This window comes from Cornus florida, unplaced genomic scaffold (genome assembly GCF_030987335.1).
Source record: "Cornus florida cultivar Cherokee Brave unplaced genomic scaffold, ASM3098733v1 CherokeeBrave_3.0.0_Hap2_Chr05, whole genome shotgun sequence".
In the NCBI taxonomy this organism is placed as follows: Eukaryota; Viridiplantae; Streptophyta; class Magnoliopsida; order Cornales; family Cornaceae; genus Cornus; species Cornus florida.
The window spans coordinates 69,256,793-69,262,792 of record NW_026775575.1 but is presented as its reverse complement, the minus strand read 5'-3'; positions in this window follow the sequence as shown (position 1 = coordinate 69,262,792).

The following is a 6,000-nucleotide window of genomic DNA, read 5'->3' as shown; positions in this document are numbered from 1 at the left end:
TATTATCATATTGGCAGGTTAACTTGTGGTTGCTAGACATTTGGATGGTAATTGTTTTATATATAAATAGGTTTTATAAATGGGTTTCTTTAGTGGAAAGAAAAAAAACCGACAGAAAAAATAAATAAAACAGGGTAATCACTAGCGTTCATAAAATGAGCGCATATAAATGCTGGGAAAATGCTACTAGATTTTTTTTAGACTTTCACCAGTTTCTAAGTGTTGGTGAAAAGTATAACTGTTGTAGTGTATAAGAAATTTATTTATACAAAATTGCATTTTTCGCTGCCAAAGGTCCTTATTTTTGTTTATGAGTGTTAGATAAATCATTTGCATAACAATTTTATACATATATACGCATAACAATCTTATATATATATATATATATATATATTAAAGTTTCATGGTGATCCAAACTTTTTTTTTTTTTTTTTTTTTTCTTTCTTAAATAACGTGTATCGGTCTCACAACAAACGCACCATTTAAGTCAGGAATGCAGTTTGAAAGCGAAACTTCAAGGACTTATCTTTCGGATTCCAGTCAACGTCGTTATGTCTTGGAACAATTTGAACTTTAATTGTCAACGAAAAATATTAAAAGAATATTAAGAAGAAATATTAGGTGAACTTTCTAAATAATTAATTATTTTATATTTTAAAATATGTCTCGTTATATTTGAAACAAAAACAATCACATCCCCCGATGAAATAGTATATTTTTGGGTAAAGTATACAAACACCCCCTGAGGTTTGGCATAAGGACAAGTAGATACAAGTTAGCCTATTTTTGGACAATCACACCCCCTGGTCAAAAACTTGATCCAAACAGCCCCTTAAATTTTGTAAAAAGTCAAGATTGACCTTTAATATTTTATTAATTTAAATTATAAAATATCAAAACTTTTAAATGACTCTTTTACCCTTATACATTTATCACACCAATACATACATATATACATATATATATATATTTATATATCTATATGTATATTGTAAACCTATCAAACCCAGACCCGGCCATGACACCACTTCCACACCTTCCAACCACCGGCCGACGAGTGGTTCACCATCTCCTTCGTTCACATGTTGGTTACTCTTTTCACCGACACCTTCATCCTCCAAGAACCCCTCAAATAACTCCTCAGCCGCCGCCGCAAGTTTCTGGCATGAAGCGGACAGATCAAGGATTGACAGAGACATATTCCCTACGCCGGCGTCTTTGATTCTTGACGGCGGCAGAGAGTTGATGTTTGAGTGTAGAGCGAAGCTTTGAGTATGGAGTGATTGCTGAAGGAGGGGCGTTTGGCGTGACTCTACAATTGGTTCCGTCATCTTTAGATCTGGATGATGTCGACAGTTGAGGATGAAATCGGTGGTTTCGCCGCCGATAAGGGTTGCTGTGAGCTCTGTATGTGAGAGAAAGCTTGTAGATGTGGCCGTTGTTGGTAGGAGGTGAAGCCAGAGCAAGGGTTAGCAAAGGTGGCTTCGGTCGGTTTCTAAGGCCGAGAAATTGAGGTGGTTAGCACCGGCGGCAGATGGTGAGCACCACAACCTCGTCTGTAACTTACAAGGGTTTCATGAAGGAGGTGGTGAACCCCAGCGACAGATGGTGAGCTTCGAAAAAACATCGCTGAAGAAGGAGCGTGTGAAGGTGTGATGATGATAAGCGTGAAGGGTGAACCCCGACGGCTGAGGTGTGATGATGTGGCGGCGGTGGCGGAGTTTGAGGTGTGATGTTGGCGACGGCAGAGGGGTGATGTTGATGGCAGTGGCAGTATATGTAGTGCGTGTATATACACATACAGATGCTTCTGGGTTTCGCCGGCAATTTCTTTCGCCGATGCTTCTGGGTTTCGCCGCCACTGTCGCAATCATCGCCGCCGCCACCCCCACTGTCGCAGCCATCACCACAATCTCTCTCCTATCTTCTTCCTCTCTCTCCTATTCACCTCATCTCTTCAACTAAGGCCGCCCCTCTCTTCCCCCTCTCTCTACACCCACCACTACAACCGCAGCCACAACCACCATCCATCTGATCTCCCTTCTCTCTCCTCTGGTGAACTGTATAAGGCGGGTTCGGGTTTGGGTTTGGGTTTGGGTTCAATCAAAGGGTATTTAAGTCAATTAAAATGTTAATTTTATTTGAAAGGGTAATAAGGTCAATTCACCATCTTCAGGGTCTCTTTGTCCATTTTTCAAACTTGAAGGGGTGTCATTGTTCAAAAACAGGCTAACTTTTCTCTGCTTGTCCTTTCCTCAAACCTCAAGGGGTGTCAATGTACTTTACTTTATATTTTTATTCATGCAGGAGTCATATTTTGTAATTCTTATATAATAACAATCCCATCAAAAGGCATTATTGCAATTATTATATAATAACAATCCCATCAAAAGGCATTATCGCAATTAATGAATATCAATCACCAATTAATGGATATCAATATGGTGATTTTTTTTTTTTTCCTTAAGAGGAGGTTGAGTCATTAGTGTTCAAGTATGGTACAGACCCTCTTCGCGCATTTGCTTGAACTTTTAAAAATATATATTATATATTATTATAAAATTAGCAATAAATGTGCTTAAAAAAATATTATTGCCAAACATATTAAAAAGTACTTTAATTATGAAAAGTCCGCCTACATATTTTTGTAGTGAAAGCAATTTTTGACAACTTTAGTAATAAAAGCGATTTTCTTCTTAACATTAATAACAATGCATTGTTTGGTTAGATGAAATCAACTAAAAAAAGAAAGAAAAGATAAAACTTTTAATTTTTTTTTAAAGTTTTGATAGAAGGAAAGAGAAACAAACAAGAAAATTTTTAGTTTATCGCCCTTATCTATTTTACCTCAAAACTTTTCTTGTACAAAACAGGCGAAGCATTAAATGAGTTCCTTTTTTATTAGATATTTCTATTTTATCCCAAAAAAAAGAAAAAAAAAAAAAGAAGAAAAAAATTAATCGTGCCAAACAACTTGCCAAAAAAGAGGCAATTTGTTTCGTGATTTTTTTCTTTGTTTTTTACTGGGTTTCTTTGTGTGCATGGACAATAAACTAATATATGGATGGAAGGTTCATCTAAACAAATTTATTTATTTATTTTCATATTTGCTGATCTAATAGTTGATAATAATACTTGGCAACAACAATAAATAGTTTTACCATAAAAAGAAAAACATATAATCAAAATATTTTTTTTAAGTTTCATTTTTCTTAAACTAATAGTAATTAGTTTTACTTAAAAAATTATTATGACGCCTTATTTTAAATTTAAATAATAGAAATAAATATTAAAAAATTATGGTATTATATTTAATAATTTACTAAAAATAGTTAATCATCAAACATAATTTTATTTATTTGTTTTAGCATTTGAAATCATAAGAATAGTTTTGGTATGTATAATCACTTTTTTCTTTTTCTTTTTCCTCCTTTTTTTTTTTTTTTCTTTTTTTTAACTTTCATGATATCCAAACTAACTAACTAATATTTTTTTATAATTTTTTTTGAATAAATTTTCATGCTGATTAAATGCAGAGTATATACAAAAAGTGTAATCCGTAGTGTATAGTAGTATTCAATTGCTCTCCGATGAGTAGGAAAAATCATGCTCACTTTCAATTATAGCCTTAGGATCGAATCCTACTGTTAATATAATTCTTGCAACATTTTAGGAGACTGATATCATTTGATTTAGTAATTAATTACAATTGAAGTAAAATGACAATAGTAATCAGTTTCATAAGAAGAAATAAATCATTGATACAACTTTTTAAGATTTGATTGATTAACTGTGAATGGAAGAATATTATTTTTATTGAAATCATATATGAAAACTTTTTTTTTTTTTTGAAAGATAAGAAGTTAAAGGAAGAGTATATAACAAGAAAAATTTTATTTATTTATTTATTATTATTTTTTTTGGCTAATCTTATTTTTTCTTATCAATTAAATATGTCTTCATATTTTGTCCATAAAAATAAAAATTCTTGTTATATACTCTTCCTTAATTTTTATCTTTAATAAAAATAAAAAATAAATAAAAAATCATATATGATTTCGATGGAAGAGTTAATCAACCAAATCTTAAAATGCTATGTCAAACAAATTGTTTTTTTCTTTTTATGAAACGTCTATTATAGTAATTTTACTTCAATTGTAATTAATTATTAATTCAAATAATATCACTTCTCTAAAATAGTGATTATATTAGTCGTAGGATTAGATTCTATAACTATAATTAAAAGTGAGTATGATTTTTCCTGCTCATCGAGAAGCAATTGAATACTACTGTCGTAGCGGTGCTTCAAGTTCTGATTCTTTACGCTAATTTAATTTTATTATAAACCGTGTTTTGGCTCTTGTAACATCACTACATTTTTATAACCCACAGTGTTGTAATATATTAGTCAATTATTTTACTGCTAATTAGGATTCACGGGTACTTCTAATAAATCAGATTATACAGGTGGTCACTAATGGCAAATACAAGAGTGTGTTGCACCGTGGCCTCAGACAAACGGTGTCCGGATGTTGATAACTTCTGCTGATTTTCCAAATTAAGCTTTTGACATGGATGCTTTGTTTTGTGGGGTTCCTTTCCTTCTAATCAGAGTTCTGATTGGTTTGTGAAGAGATTAGTAATGGGCTCATTTTTCTTTTTCGTTTTTCAGTTTAGATGTCAGTGTGTCATGCTAAAAAATTACATACTTAACCCTATAAATTTATCTTTTAAAATATAAAAAGGTATAATAAAATAATATCATTTATTTTCTTTTCTTATATCATTTAACCAAACACGTTCGTAGGTTAAAACTATCATCTCATTTTCTTTATTTTCTCTCATAACTAATGTTATATTTTCTTTTATTTTCCACTATACTAAACATAACCTTAGAGAAAATAATTCAGATCACACAAATCGACGTGAGAAATAAGTTTAAAAATCAATTTTCATAATTTATTTATAAAAATATTAATTGGAGTACGAAAATCCAAGACCAGCTATGAGAATGTGTGGATCCTAGGCCCCTATCACACCATAATTTTAAAATTACCACTCTTGATTAATGGTGCGACGTTACATTTTCAACTGTTATTCTTGTGAGTTGTGCAACGGAATAAGGATGTGAAAGTTTGTGTTAAAAATAACTTAGATAAGTGGTGAATACGTTTTAGTTGCTCCTTTAACCAATTTTTACTTATTTTAATTTTATCGAAATAAATCAAATCAAATTCACAAAGCAAAAATAAAGTACAAGTAAAATAAATAAAGTTTAAAAGACAATACCAGGATATTGAGACTCCTATTGTTAAATTGGATGGAGTAGATATGGTGGGCCAACCACAACGAGATCATTGCAAGTTTGGGTGTAAAAAAATGTTATAAATTCTTATCTCACATCGGATCTGAATGGGAAAAGCCTTAAACATAAGATTGAGTGTTAACACCACCTAATAACTTAAAATTTTGGATCGAATTGTGAATCACCTCGCCCGTGACAAAACGCCTATTTGTGAGGTGGACCCTGATCATAAAGTGATCTGTAGCAGTTTTCTTCCAGGCCCATCAGGAGGTTCTTGGGTCTTCACAGACCCAATTAACTCCTTTTAATAGTGGGGGCCATAAGGATGTTAACAACAATGGAAACGCAGCAGTGGACCCTTTTAGCCCAATCTCGCAAGGGCTATAGTCTCCTAAGGATGTTATACACTTTTACCTAATTTTTAATATATTATTGTTATACACTTTTACCTAAATTCTTATTAATATATTACTGTTAAATACATATTCAATTTTTAGTTAATATGTAAAATATAACAACTTTTAAATTACATTTTTTATTCAGTGCTAACAATATTATTCATGTAAATAAATAATTTCTTGTATTAGAGTGGAAGATAATGTATAAATTAAATTTGCATTTAATAGGCACATTAAATATTCATATAATAATTAAATATTTAATTAAAAGTACATAAAATACAAGGCATTAAAGTG